This window comes from Lissotriton vulgaris, chromosome 3_1 (assembly GCF_964263255.1).
Source record: "Lissotriton vulgaris chromosome 3_1, aLisVul1.2, whole genome shotgun sequence".
Lineage (NCBI taxonomy): Eukaryota > Metazoa > Chordata > Amphibia > Caudata > Salamandridae > Lissotriton > Lissotriton vulgaris.
In genome coordinates, this window is record NC_141689.1 from 1,920,159,555 (window position 1) to 1,920,175,351 (window position 15,797).

Genomic DNA, 15,797 nt, shown 5'->3' on the forward strand with positions numbered 1-15,797 from the left:
TAGGGCTGACGGTGCACCTCAGTTGTTAGTCCCATTGTATCCAAATCTTCATTTTAGTGAGAAAGAGGTTTTTAAAGCTATTGTAGATAGCAGGTGTATAAAGGCTCCGGGACCGGTTGGTGTCCCGCTTGATCTATTTAGGGAGGACCCAGAGTTCTGATTCCTGTACTCACTTCTGTATATAACACTGTTTATAGTCTGGGTGTGCCCAGATCGTGGCGCACATCAATAGTTGACCCCATTTTTAAAAAAGGTAATGTGCATGATGTCAAGTGCCATCGCTCGATATCCCTTATAGACTCCACAGCTAAAATCATTGGGAGAAAAGTTTTAGACCGACTACTACACTGGACTAATAAAAATAGCATTCTAGCCCCAAGCCAGTATAGGTTTAGAAAGGGTCTTGGGACTATTGAGCAGTGCCTCAACCTCCATCCTATTGTGGCAAAGTACGAATATGCCAAAGGAGTCTCTAACCATTTGGCGTCTATGGATTTGTCAAGTGCTTTTGACTATGTATCCAGATCAAAGCTGTGGATCATTTTAGAGGATATGGGGGTTGGTTTCATTTTTAAGACTCTTACATTACGACCTCACAGCAACAGTTAGGTATGAAAGCGCTGGTGAATGCACAGAACCTTTCAGCATTAAGCGTGGGGTGCACCAAGGATGCTTCCTTGCCCCAATCCTTTTTCTCCTCTATACAAATGATTTGGAGAAAACACTGGTATCTGTCGGGCAGACAGTCCATATGTGGAGAAAAAGGTTGGCCCGTGCTTTTTTATCCTGATGATGCGGTCCTCCTGGCAAGGACGGCCAATGGCCTCAAGAGACTTATTTTCAGTTATATTAGTTTCATGAGAGAATTGGACCTGGAGACTAACCTTAAGAAAACATTTACTGTGGTATGTGGTCCCAGTAATACGAAAATCTGTTCCTCAAATATTGATGGCAAAATACTAGACAGAGTTAGCTCTTTTCCTTACTTGGGCTTGTAGTTTGATGATGGATGTACTTGGTCAACTTGTACTAAAAATAGAATATCTCGCTATACTCAAGCTGTAGGCACCACTTCTTCGCTTGCCATGTCTACTGGCAAAAAACCTTTCGCCCTGATTTTAGAGATATATAACCGGAAATGCCTGACAATTTTAATGTATGGAATGGGTATTTGGGGATGCAGGGATGTTCACGCAATGCAGACAGAAAAAAACAGATTCTGTTGCAGGTTATTTGGTGTTCCTCCCCCAACCCCGCATTTTCCCCTGCACCTGGAGCTAGGTGTGGTGTATGTCCAAGACACCATCAATTCTGCCCCCTTGATCCCTTGGTGCTCAATTTGGTACAATAAGGAAGCCAATCTAATCAGGCAGTTATTAGAAATTATTATCCAGTGCTCACGGCCTAGACATCCCATGGATAGAATATATTAATTAGGGTTCTCTAGCTCTTGGCTGTGCCCACCTGTTTGAGTACTCTGAGTCCATCCAAACAAAGGATAAATACTGGGTTCAGGAAAGTTTCCGTAAGCATAGACAGGCTACTAGGGAATTAACGAAAGTAGCCAAAACTCTAGTTAGAGATTATTGTATCATCCAAACAGTGCCAACAATTGCTCCATATTTATTATATGTGACTAACGTGTACGAGAGAACTCTGCTGGCGAGATTTTGGCTAGGCTTATCTAACTGGTTAATATGCTTCTCTTGAGGCCAGCACTCCACAGCTTCAATTGGCACTTGCCCATGTGATGAGCAACCTAGCCATACCATATTACACTTTGTTTTCTTTTGTCAATGTATTTACTGTCCACAAGAAAGTTTTTATTACCTTTGTTATTACGCAGACACAAATTTCAAAAGTGCAAAACCACCCTTTTTTACTTACTGCAACTTAACGATTGTAACGTGTGCTACACAGTTGCTAGTTTTTTAAGTGCATTTTAGCTAAAAGAAGGAGCATGCTGTTTTTATAAAAATGTTTATATATCCTTTTTTTATAATAAGAACTCCTGGCTTTGCACCGTTAAACGAATATTGATCCTTGTATTTTTTATTCATGCGTTGTTTTGTTATATTTGATTTAATGCCTTTGGAATCAAACTTTAAGTATTGTCATTTTATCAAATGTAAACTAACAAATGATTTCTTCCTTTTAACCCGTTAGCCACGGCCGTTTTTTCGCGGCAGTGCGGAAGGAGTGGGCGGGGCCGCGTCGGCCTTTGGAAGTTCGCAGCACCAGCGAGGTAGTGCTCGCGACGGCCAACGGCAGCAGGGAAGGGGTTAACTGTGGTCATTTTTAAACATTTGTGTTTCATATAGCATGATCTTTTATTGTGTGTATCTTTTAGGATCAGCCTTAGGAAGGTTGAATAAAGACAATGAATTGAATTGAATTGAAGTTGATTCTAAACATAAATTGAAATAAATGTTACTACATAATAAATTAATATACATTGTATACGTTATGTGGGACTTTTTTTACATATCAAATCTTAAACTAAATAATTTAAATCTACTATATTAAAAATAATCAAATAATCAATAATACTGTAGCATTGTTTTGTATTCTTCTACGTTTAAAACAAAGATTTTACATTAATTTACATTAAAGTATTCTATTACTTTCTTTTAACATTTACTAAACCTTTAATTATTCCCTATAGTTTACAGTAGTAAGATCTCAACCCAGGTGGAAAACATTTCTGCCTATTTGTGAAAAGTTACGAGTAGTAACTTTACACTTGTAAATAGGCTCCAGCCCTGAACTCAAGGAGTGGGGACATGTATGTCTACACTTTTGAGTAACTTTACACTTGTAAATGGTGAATATCCAAAAGTAATAAACTTACATTATAGAAATGGTTATGGGTAGGTTTACCCTAGTGAATAGCCACCTCAGGGTTAAATCAGGAATTCTCATTAATTCCACACCACCAGAGTTAACGGGCTCCTATTATTATTATGGTGATGCAGAATGAACACTCTACACACATGGGTACTGGTCACCAATGGTGTCTAGTCAACATGAGCACATGGGCAGTACCCTGTCCCATCAGAGCCATCTCATAATGCCCTTAGTCTCTGCACTGGTATTAATTCATTTAGCAGTGTTCATGAAAACACAAGGTTTGTGTTTTCATGAACAATGCCAGTGTGCAGGTCTGCCCTCCAGGGTTCTCTGGGCTCCTGATGACAGGAGGAGGAGAACGGGGCTGTGGCATGATCTAGCTAAAAAGTGACACTGTGTATGTGTATGTGGATGATATGTGCATATCTTCGGAGAGTAATTCAACTGCAGGCCCATCACAAAGTATAATCCATTTTTTAGCAGACGTGCTGCACATGCTCATAGTTTGTAAGCATTCTAAAATATTGCTTTGCCTACTCCGTTATTTCCTTGCACCTTATCACGTATTCACCTGCGCCGTTCACTTTCACTCAACCACTTTTGTGCACAATAATTTTTGGATTACATCTACATATAATGTAACAGTTATTCTTAGGCATTTTAACATTTCTGTTATTCACTGTTACTGGTAATAGGTCAAGTGTGCTTGTCCAAGACTGATGCTTAATTAACATGCCTGTATCTTGATTCGTGGCAGTAGCAGCCAAGGGAACCACGTGACCTGATCGTAGCGCCAGGAGGCGCATAAAACTATCGACAGCCCTGTTGAGCGGGGGGAGCGCCTTGGGACTTGCCTGTTGCCACTGACATTGCCATTTGACCTGCTGGGGTAGCCACTTGCCTCCCGCTGTCCGCTCCCACTTCTACCTGGGGAAGCGCCGGCCGCCACGTGGAGTGCAGGTCAGGGGACTGCAATCCCCAGCAGCCCAGGGAACCACGTGACCTGATCGTAGCGCCAGGAGGCGCATAAAACTATCGACAGCCCTCCCTCGCGGGACGCCGGGCTAAGCCCGGGCAAAGGGCGGGCCCTCTGTGGCCCTCAGAGGCCAGAAGAGGTCGGGTCGAGACATCCATCTTGGTCGGTCTCTCGGGACTAATGTCATGAACTAAGGTATGCTCAATCAGAGACACACCATCTAGAGCCTAACAGCGAGTGTCCTTGTTTATTTTTCTCCAGTAGCCTCTTTGTCTACCTAGATATCCATTGGTCCCTTACAATGTGCGTGTAGTTGGGCCATAAGCATGTTGCATCATGACCTCTAAAGGGCCAGCTAAACAATCCGCCTCTCAAGGAGGGTCACTCAAGGGGACACTGGGCCTATATATAACTAGGGTAACATCGGCTTTTGAGACAATAGAACACAGCCTTTCTAAAGACATCCCGTCCGATTTCAACCGACTCGCCGAACTCTTTACTACAGAGGGAATTAAATGCTATTTGCAATACCAGATATATCCCTATAGAACAGAGAATTGAACAAACCGGCCCCCCAACGTGCCCTATGGGTATTGGAAGCCCCTGCCCAGGATTTCGTATCAACCTATTAAAAGTCCCCTGGAAACTCCTGTCGTACTACCAGATAAATTTACAATTCAGCCGATAGCACATCCCCAGGTCCCCACCCAGAGCACAAAACGTAAAGGTATGAAACACAAGGGGAGACCAGCGAAATACCAAAAAATAAACTTAAGCCCCCCTTTGGTTACTGCCACCACCACCCTCGAGACACCCAAAGCATGTCAAACACTGGATACCCCTATATCCCTTTTACCATCTATTTTGTTGGCCCACTTTGAAGAATTGGTAAAAACCCTACTATCCCCGCTTATTGAAAGGATAGAGAGAATTGGGGAAAAGCTCTCAACAATAGATGAAAATACCAATCCAACCAAGCCAAATAATCAATTTCAGAGCATAGTTGCCTCAAAAAAGTCTGACACCACTGCAAATAGCAAAATTGTCCAGAATAAGCCACCAGATCCTGTACTAACAGTTTTTAAAAATCAAAGATGTAGCCAAAGAACCGACAATGGCCCTTAGCTCTGCTCCCAGAGCTGGGTGGTCGAAAGTAGGCAAATGTTCTGATGGGTTAGCTGCGAGTAATAAATGCATAAATTTACCACCAGAGGCAGCACCCTGCGTGTGTGTCCTCTCGGGAGTGCCTGAGCTCACTACCGGAAAAATTGAAGGCGACCAGGACCTTAAAAACAAAGTCCAGTTTTGGTTGACAAAGAACAGACCGCTTCCACCCAATATTATCGGGAAAATCCTAAATGTGAGAAGGGTGGGGTGGATAGGCTCCCGTCCCAAGAACACAGCCGGAGACCTGGTTATTGTTAACTTCCGGGATAACCTGGTCGTCCCTTATCTGCGAAGCTGGGAGCCACAAAGAGGAGATGGGCCAATAACTACACGTGAATTGTGCGATTTTTACCCTAGAACGGCGTATTCGCCAATCACAAGGTGGAGTGTAGAGGTAAACCACCGGGGGGCAGGAGGGGCCCTGTATCAATTAGCTACCAGCAGATACCCACCCATAATTACCAGAACCTACTCCCTGGCTCAGATATGTTGCTCTGATAGGACAAGGATATCGCTCCTACCTACTCTGTATTGTCTGATTGTAAGGAAAACTGATGTACTATTTTTCTTTTTTTAACTTTTACTGTTATTTTAATGTAGATGAATTTTGTACTTTGTATGCTTTTATGGTTAATGATTTTAACCGAATAAAGTACTTTTGAATTTGAATTTGAACAATGCCAGTGTGCAGGTCTGCCGTCCAGGGTTCTCTGGGCTCCTGATGACAGGAGGAGAAGAACAGGGCTGTGGCATGATCTAGCTACAAAGTGGTGTTTAAAAACATGACACTGTGTATGTGGATGGTATGTGCATATCTTCGGAGAGTAATTCAACTGCAGGCCCATCACAAAGTATAATCCATTTTTTAGCAGACGTGCTGCACATGCTCATATTTTGTAAGCATTCTAAAATATTGCTTTGCCTACTCCGTTATTTCCTTGCACCTTATCACGTATTCACATGCGCCGTTCACTTTCACAAAACCACTTTTGTGCACAATAATTTTTGGATTTCATCTACATACAATGTAACAGTTATTCTTAAACATTTTCAAATTTCTGTTATTCACTGTTACTGGTAAGAGGTCAAGTGTGCTTGTCCAAGACTTATGCTTAATTAACATGCCTGTATCTTGATTCATGGCAGTGGCACTGTGTTCTAATAAAATGGCAGAGGGTGCTTGATTTCAAAATGAAATTTATGTAGGCTTCAGCTGTCTTGGAAGGGGTACCATGGCACTGTAGAGGCACTCTTGAGATGTAGTCGGCAGGATTTTGATCTTTTCCTAGACGGTGCACAATTGTGTAGTTATATTCTTGGAATCATAAACCCCTAACGTTTAATGCGAGGAGGCATCTTGGCCTTCGGATTGCCAACGATGATCAACAATGCTTGATGATCTGTCACAAGTGTGAAAGACTTTCCATATAAGAATTTTTGGAAATGTTCACAAACCCACACCACTGCTAAACTTTCTTTCTCAGGATGTGAAGAAGCACGTTCAGTTTGGGACAAACTTCTTCTTACATACGCTACAATATATCCTACAGCATTTGGGTGTCCACTGTACTGTGCAAGGATTGCACCTTCTCTGACGGATCTAGTTTCAACAACAACCTCTGCATGAAGCTTTAGATTAAAGTATGCCAATTCAGTAGCACACTCAATAGCTTGTTTGGTTCTCTTGAGACGTTGCTCGCATTCATGTGACCAATGAAATGAAACATTTTTTTCATCAAATCTCTCAACAGGAATGTCACGGTGGCAAAGACTTGTGTGTATCCAGAACAGTAGCTGGTCATGCCAAGGAATGAAAGCAACATGGAAATATATTGTAGGGGACGGTCAGTTGACAACACTAGCACTTTAGCTGGATTGGGTGTCATACCCCCATCATGAAAGATATGGCCAACTAATTTTAACTTTGTTTACTGGCAATCACATTTATCTGCATTCAAAGTAAAACATACATCTGCAAGTAAACTACACACTGGTGTGCGAGCTTTATCGTGCTCTTTCTGTGTAGCTCCGAAAATCAATATGTCGTCATTATAATTAAAAGCATTCATGACAGGCTGTATGATATGTTGAATGGCATTTTGAAACAGCTCTGCAGCTGATGACACACAGAAACTTAGTCTTTTGTATCTGAAAAGAACAATATGTATAGAAATGGTTGTAATGGGCCTGCAGCTCTCCTCGAGTTCCAACTGATGATATCCTTTATTCAGATCAAGGTGAGAGAAGACTTTTGACACCATTCAATTGTGCTATAATGTCGGCGATGTGCGGAGCTGGATGTCGTTGTCGTTCAATTGCCTTGTTCGCTTGACGCATATCAACGCAGATGCATACAGCTCCTTCATTGTCCTTTTTAGGCACTACCACTATGGGAGAAACCCAGGGCATTGGACAAGTATAACGTTCAATGATATCATGTTTGAACAATGATTTAAGTTTTTTTTCAACAGCTTCCTGGAAATGAAATGCAATTTGTCTATGTTTTTGAGCAATAGGACAGACATCCTTATTATTATGTAATTGTACTTTCAAAGTCATGGGTTTTTGTAACACATGAAACAATGAAGGGAACTGTCTTACTATTTCGTGATGAGCATTCATGTTTAAGAATTAACAGGAATGAGAGAGTGAGAAGGAAACTCGTCCCTCGTCAATATCTTAACATGAAATAAACAGAAAGAACGAGCTAGCTCCCACAATGAACTGAATTATTGAGTGGTCTCTAGCACCAAAATGAAAAGGGAACCCTAAGAGTTTTTTTAAGAGATCTCACTCACTAACACTAGTTGGTGGCATGCTTCATCATTGGGTTCCCACCCAGGGTGCCTAGAGCATCCCTGTGTGCTACGACACCTGAGTTACAGTGCAATGGGTTTTTTGTGACTGTAAAGATATGAGTGCTTTTAAAATGGACTCATGGTCGCCAACCCTACAAGGTATTTTAATAATGGGGACCTTCGACAAGTTTAAAAACAAAGTCTTAGAGACATAAATGGTCGCACGCATACATTATCAGGGTCTACATGTTTCATCCATTTCCAATACGTGCCTTAATAGGGTTTTTGTCAGGACCAGTATTCGCATGCACACTTAAACATGTAGTGTTTGTTTACATTGAAAACATAAGATTTAAGGAATCACGTCTTGTAAAAATGTTATTGCATTCTGTAGCTTAACTGAGTAAGCAAACACTTGATGCCGTACCTTGAAGTACATGAATGGTTGCTTTTACTTTTGTTTTCTTGCGTTATTCCATTAGAAGCCCAAGTTTACAGTCGAACATGGTCTTCTATTGGAATTCTCTGGAATTCTCAAGAGCCTATTATCAAGCCCATTATCGCCGCTTTAGCGGCAGTTTTCTGCCGCTAAAGCGGTGACAATTTTAACTCCGTCCTTGTAAATATGCCCCTTAGTTTTTGATGGCGTAAGTCATGGCAATGGAGATAGTTCACTGTATTTCTCCTCAGGCATTATTAATATTGACAAACCACTGGGGTTCCTTTATTTATCAGAACAACAATAGCAATATAACACTATACTATAACACATAGCCTGAAAAGTAAAAGGGGAATAGACACATACACAGATCTGCGGGGTCTCTGTAAAGCTTTATTACTATACCACATCCACATGTAACTAACAGGGACTGTAAATAGACTGCACACCACTGAAAGAAAAAGGATTAGCAACACAATAGGGACAAGGTTAATGTTTAAATGTAAAGCAAACTATATAACAGGAAGGATATCACCTTATTAGTATGAAGTCTTGCTCTAGCTGTCATCTGGGTTCCTCTCTCGTCTGTGCCTTAGCTCGTCTCAGATACACGCATCTGCGCTGATCACTCTGCACTGGATTCCTCTCCCCCACGAACTCTCTCCACCTTCCAGCTTCAGCCTAATAGTTTCTGCCGCTCTGATAACCGTTCGCTCCACTAGCTTCTTCACTCTGTCTGATTATCTCAGCTCCAATGTCCAATTCACTCCAGCTGCTCCCACAGACTAATCCACGATATAACTTCAGTCTCTTCCAAAAGGCATCACTTCAGACTCCAGCTGATCACAACTCCTTCTGACAAGTAACTGCTTCTGACTGCTTCCTTCAGTTCCAAACATCATCTCACTTCTCTCTGCTCAAAACACCATCTGCTCACAACTGCTTCTGACTTCTCTCTCTGGTTCCAGCTCACTGACTGTCTGTCTGTCTTCTCTCTGTTCCAAGCATCTTCTTCTTTCTCTGGCTCCAACTGTCTCACTGACAAACTGACTAACGGACTTCTCTCTCTGTTCCAAGCATCGACTGTCTCTTCTCCTCTGCTCCAACTCCTTCTGCTTCTCCAACTCCACTCCTTCTGACTGACTCCGCCTCTGCACTTCACTAATATGGAATGCTCTCTCCTCATGGAAAGTTCCAGCCAGCAGCCTCCTCCCACCGATTCCATGTACCAGGCTCCTTTCTCTAGACGCTCCCACAGTGAACAGCTGCTTGTTTCGTCTAGAGACCTGAGCCCAGAGACACTTCCTGATTAGATTCTGCTCTGGCCGGTTCTCTCCAGTTCGCAAAGGGCAAACAACACCTCATAACTAAAACATCACCTTTACCCTGCAAGCATCTCAGTCTGCAGGGACAGAAAGCAAAATGGAGTCTCTCTAGTTCTGTGCCTTGTAGGCCTGAGAAGGATAAAATAACACTTAGCTCTATCAGAGTACCTACACAAACCATACCAATATGTAATATAAAGTCAGGACTACAGGATCCACCCTCTACTATAGGTAGGATGATGAAAGGACACATAATTATGTCAAAGCCAATAGGCAATAGATGGATTAGAGTCAAGAATAAGGGATCTATCATCATATAAAGCAGCTATCCTCTAGTTTATGCTTCTAGGTTCTGACAAAAGGCCTGAAAAGGACCAACACAAGGCAAGAATAGAGATTCAGGATGGTAGCAAGCTTAAAGTCACCATCACTCAGAAATAGAGCCAAAAATACGGTCACAACACCCGCCAGAACGGTATGATCCTCATCCTGGCCCCGCCCTCAAGTCGGGCAGGCCACTGCAGCCACCAGATGCCTCACTCTGTTTCGCAAGGGAAGGTCGCAACAGCGCCACAGTCCAACCGCCTCAGGCCGCCGCCACACCAGCTCCAGCCAGGACGACTCGGCCCTTGATGCAAGTAAACAGCCGCTGGGCAATCTCAGGAGGCCCCAACTGGGCCCATCAGGTGTTCCTCTCCGCCAGCGCAAAAGCCAACATCGACCCCGGGCTCTGGGGTAGTCAAGTACTAACGGAGAACAAGTGTGTAAAAGCTCTCATTCAGGATTTCACAGAATTATTGCTTGGGGTTGCAGGAGCAATCAGTGATTATGTCCAATCTGCCATCTTGTTTGGCCCCACCATTGTTTTGCATTTTGATAGCTGAATAATAGGCAAAGCAACTCATACATCTTGTTGCAGTCCCAGTTTGTGCACTAAGTGGACAGAGGTACTCAAGAGAACATCTAGAACACCTAGAAAGAAGAACAATATTTCTGAGGCTCCAACTCTATAAGTCGCAGTTTAAAAACTGAGATATATATATATCAACTTCCGAGGTCAAAACCAGTATTACATGCAAATATGCTATTTTGATTTTAACTGTCCATAAGAACTTCAAAAGTCTGGTACCAACACAGCCCACAGGACCCAACAAGCATTGGCATAGTCAATAGGTCTTGCTTTTGGGACCTTATAAGTATTTAGTTATGCAGTACAATATCCTTGCTGCAACAACATTAACTGTTGCATGGTTAAACACTTATAAGGTCCCAAAGGCGAGACCTATTGGCTATGCCAATGCTTGTCTAACGTATATTGGGGACTCTATCCTCTGTATTGCCTAACAACAGTCTAGGAACATGGAGCGTTTCCTCTCCTGGACTTACCTAAAGAAAGCACTGATCCAGCTCCACCTCTTACTGGGTACACTTGCTATGTTTGGACCTTCCCATTACCCGTAACTCTGTATCAACCACTAGAGCAAGTGCTCTGCTTGGCCATGAAAGAAAGGAGACAGTTCAAGCTGGAAGTGGTATTACCCTGACAACCTGCGTGCCTCGCTTTAACAAGTAGGAGTACTTCAATAGACACGGCAAGACAAGGCCCGTCCAGAACATAGGGAAGCGAGGTAGCCATCTTGGAATGCTTGTAATATGGTTACATTTACTGAGAAACGTCAATTGAGGCTACGGAAATAGGAGCGTATTTGTTCAAATAATGGCATAACACTTTAATATTTCGATGTATTATGTTTACTTTAAAATGACAGCACCATGTTTAGCTAGTTTATAACGTAGCGTATTTTATTTATTTTATTTATTTATGCAATTTTATATAGCGCGGACTTTACCCGAAGGTGTCAGAGCGCTTCACAATAGGAACAGAAATGATACAAACTGAGAACATTACACGAGCAACAGATTGCAGAGGCATACGTTACGTTACATACGGTAAAGTGATAATTGTGAGCAAACAAGAATACATGAGGTAGTAAAAATTGTGAGAAACCAAAAATACATGAGGTAGACAAGGTAATTGTGACACTTGTGAGCAAACAAAATACATGAGGTAGTAAAAATGTGGGCTACCAAAAATACATGAGGTAGTAAAAAGTGCACAGGAGGAAAAAGTGACAAGTGTGCAGGCTACAAGAGAAAATAGAGTATAATTTGCGGTATAATACTGCAATATATGTTAGACACTCAAGCACAAGAACAAACGATTACGAAGGCAAAAGTGGCACTTGTGCAAGTATCAAAGGTAAAAAACATGTGAGAGGAAGCAAACCGTGTGTTACAGGGGCAAAGTGGTGAGTGCAAGTTGCAAGAGGGTACCAAACACAAGTACATGGATAATACTGCAATAAAAGGCAAACACTCTAACCGCAAGAACACACTGGGAAGGCACTTCCATGGACATGAGAAGTAGAAATTATCAGTAGTGGGAGATCTTCCTTCAGATAAAAGAGAGTTACTTTTGGAGGTGTCTCTGGAGGAGGAGAGCTTTGAGGTCCCTTTTAAAGGCCTGGGAGGAGGCGGTGGTCCGGAGCTGAGGCGGGAATGAGTTCCAGATTCTCACTGCGTTGCCTGAAAAGGATTGGGCCATCGTTCTTTCCTTCTTGAAAGTGGGAGGTTCAAGCAGTAGATTCTCCGCATTGCGTGAAGGTCTAGAACCTCCAGAGAGTTTCAGTTTATTCGCCAGGTATAGTACAGTACAGTATTATTAATTTTATACTCGCGTAGTCTAAAGTACCATTCTAAGGCGGCGGCGTCTGAGGCACAAAGGTAGACCCAAATTATTATTTTGCTGATTTAATTGCTTCCAGACCAGCAGCGTGGCGTCTGTTTTCATTGCACCTTGTGCTCTCAGAGACCGCCCCAGCAAAATATTAGCAAGCTGTTTATTTATTAGACACAAGTTACAATAGCGACATAGTTGAAAGTTTTCAATGAATGGAACGGAAATTCAGCACCATTCAAACACACGACGGACATCAAAGAGAGGCTATTCGTATTTCAGTAAGAGATAACACCAAGAGTACACCCACAAGTTCATAGTTTAATTGCATCGTGATTTAATTTTGATAATGGCCCTCTTTGAGAGAGCATTTTTTACTCTGCAGGGAAAGCAAAAGTTTAAAAAAAGCTTTGCCTTAATTTATCTTTATTAAAATCCATTTTCAGGGATAGTAGGCGCCATATAAATACAATTACAATACAATACAATAACAAGACTATTCCCTAAAATAAAATTGATACTCTGCATTGTTGTAGAAGGCTTGGTAAAGAACATTACAAGATGGCTACAAATTTCCCAGAACCACTTGCGGTTATTAACTAGCCCACACTCCCTCAACAGACTTTCATCTAATCTAGAGTGCCCCACAGACGTGGAGTTGCAACTGAAAGAAGCGCTGGGGACGTCTGTGCTGAAAGCCACATCCTATGAAGGTGGCAGCTGCATCAGCCAGGGTCGGGGCTATGACACGGACCACGGGCGGGTCTTCGTAAAGTTCAATCACAAGCCTGAGGTGCAGTGGCTGTTAACCCTAACCTCACACAACATACTTGCTGTTACATTCCCCTAAAACCATAAGAACGAGGCATAGTGAAAGAGGCGAGTCTAGACAGTTGTAATAAGCCAGTTGTGTTTAGCCAGTCTAATTGTTTTCCTGGCTTTGTAGGACCAGCTGTGAGGTCACCTGATCAACTGCTGTCAGATAATTGAGGAACCCTTGCGGGGAGAGGCAGTCCCTGTTTATAATGCAAAAAGGGAAACTACTAGGCGTGTATTGTTTAGCCTGCTGTCAGATAATGCAGTACCTGGCAGAAGTTTCGCCAGAGGGCTAGGTCGGAGCCGAGGCAGTGCTGCAATTTGTAAACGCTAACTGTAATCTATAAATGAGGGGTCAGTGTGTGGCAGAAGAAAGGGGTGGAGTCACGAGGGAGGAGCTTGAAAAGCAGAGTTGACCGTTAACTTAACATTTATTTGAAACAAGAAAGACACTCTAATGATCTTCTGTAGTAGCCCGATGTAGAGAGTATCATTATCTACTACGAATGGAACAAACGCGCCCACCTCGCACTGAAGGTTAAAAAAACACAAGTGCGCGGGCCTCGCACTGAAAGTTTAATAAACAAGCATCGGAGCTTGAGCGCACATAGCGAGCATTGGAGAGGCGGAGCGAGACGCGCGCTTGTGCTCGTAACTCCAAGCTGGTGGCCGGCGAAAGCTTTTGAGTATCACTTCCAAAAGCCAGTTTCTAAATGTCTCGCCAGTGCAACGCATGCGCTTGCTCAGGCGAAACCTAAAAAAAACCAGCCTTCACACTGCCCCTTTTAACCTGACCCATCTGGCAGTGTCAGACTGCTGAAAGGCTACTCGACAGTAGGTATCTAATTCAAAGTCGAATGCTCCACTGAATAAGTGCATCTTCAGATATTTAAAGTCAGCCTCACATTGAAGAGTTATTGAGTTTCCAAGAGCATAGTTTAGAGAGCTATTGGCCTCCTGCCAAGCCATTTTATAGTGGCAGTAATAATAAGTGGTGCTGAAGTCTTTCACGGCAGGGAATATTTTTTTTCTTTTGTTTAGTGAGAGTGTTTCTTTTCCTAGACTTACAAAACGTCCAAAATTGTTTCTTTTAAGGCTAGGAACCACCACTTTTTCAGAAAGATGACTGATGATTGTTACGGATCAGGTATTTAAAAAAATGTGGTTGCATTTGTTTTACTGAGCTACAAATGAATTTTGGTTTCAGTTCCCCTGGGTGTGCAGCCTCAAATTGTTCGCTCTACGGTGCCTCAGTAACAAATCACTGCTAAATATTTACCGTGTGGGAGAGCAAACCAACCGCATAGTATTGTCTTCTAATTCATTAAAATGCCTTGGTCGAAAGTGCTGTTCTCACACATTCCATAGCCCAGCAATCTTGGATATGTGGCGCTCGGAAAAACGTCACTGGTTTAGCTTGTATTCTCTTCCATTTATTCCCAAACCTTTTTTCCAATAGTTTTGTATGTTTCGATGCGGCCCGTGGGTTCTATGAATAAAACATATCACGTTTGTCTAGAAAATAAAATCAGAAAAAAGTAAAACTTTTGGTTACACTAGATGATACTACCTCGCTGTAGACAAAAGCATGTCCCTGAAGTTTTACACGTCATGTCAATGAGGAGTTGAGTAATTTCCTCCTGAAAGTGCAGTGCATTATTCTAGGTGAAGTTACCCTCCCATATTTGGGGCCTACCACTTGCCAGGAAGGTTAACTGCTGTAGATTTACTTGCTACTGGATGCACCATAAGCTCCTACTGACTGCTTGCTGCCTCCAGTGACGTAACAGAAACGGACGGACCCTGAAATCTGATGCACGGCCTCTAATGATCCAGGTGCGTAATTGCCACTGGTGATCATTGACCTAGGCCATCCAGGATACAAAGGTATTCTTGAGCTGCCCAGACCCTTATGGCGGGTGGGGTCCCCTTGCACCAAAGCCATTCACCATGGCCATTCGTGATTCAGAAGTATTTGTTTTTTGGAGATTTCTTTTTCTGTTTTTTTGCATTTTTATACAGATTGAACTTGACCAGATGTATTGGAGCACTTTACATGAGTGCCAGTTACATTACACAAGGGCACATTAATTTTTTTTTAAACACGAGAGAAAAAGGGATTTGCACAGAATAACAGTATGTTGAGCCAGCGCCAAGACTCGAACTTGGTGCCCCAGCGTTGGTCGTAATGCCGAATTCTCAATGAAAGTATAGCTATAATGCAGTCGCGGCCGGCATGGCTCACGGGTGGGGGACTGGAGGGTCACGCGGGTAGGTCATGCGGGTGGTTTCATTTAATAATAATAATTTTAAAAAAATTAACTTACCTTTCTGCCGTCCGGGTCCCGCGTCTTCTCTGCTCCTGCTCTCCAACCTCCAGCAGGAACAGGAAGCAGGCAGCCAGACTCCCCCCCTAAACTAATCACAGTGCTGCAAGCAGCGTTGTGATTGGTCGGGACGCCGCCCCAGCCAGGGGCTAATGGGGTGGCCATGTTCTCCATGCAGGCTGCAAGCCGGCATGGAGAAGAGCAGAGTGTGCATGACTGGTTTGGGCGGCCCCAGTGAGCCGACCAAACAGTCTTTGCACACTCAGGAGTGGGCACACCCCTCCGCCCCTGCCCTTCTCACAGAGCAGCCCCGCCCACCCACCACCAAACATAAAATGGTAATAACTGAAAGTTATTACCAT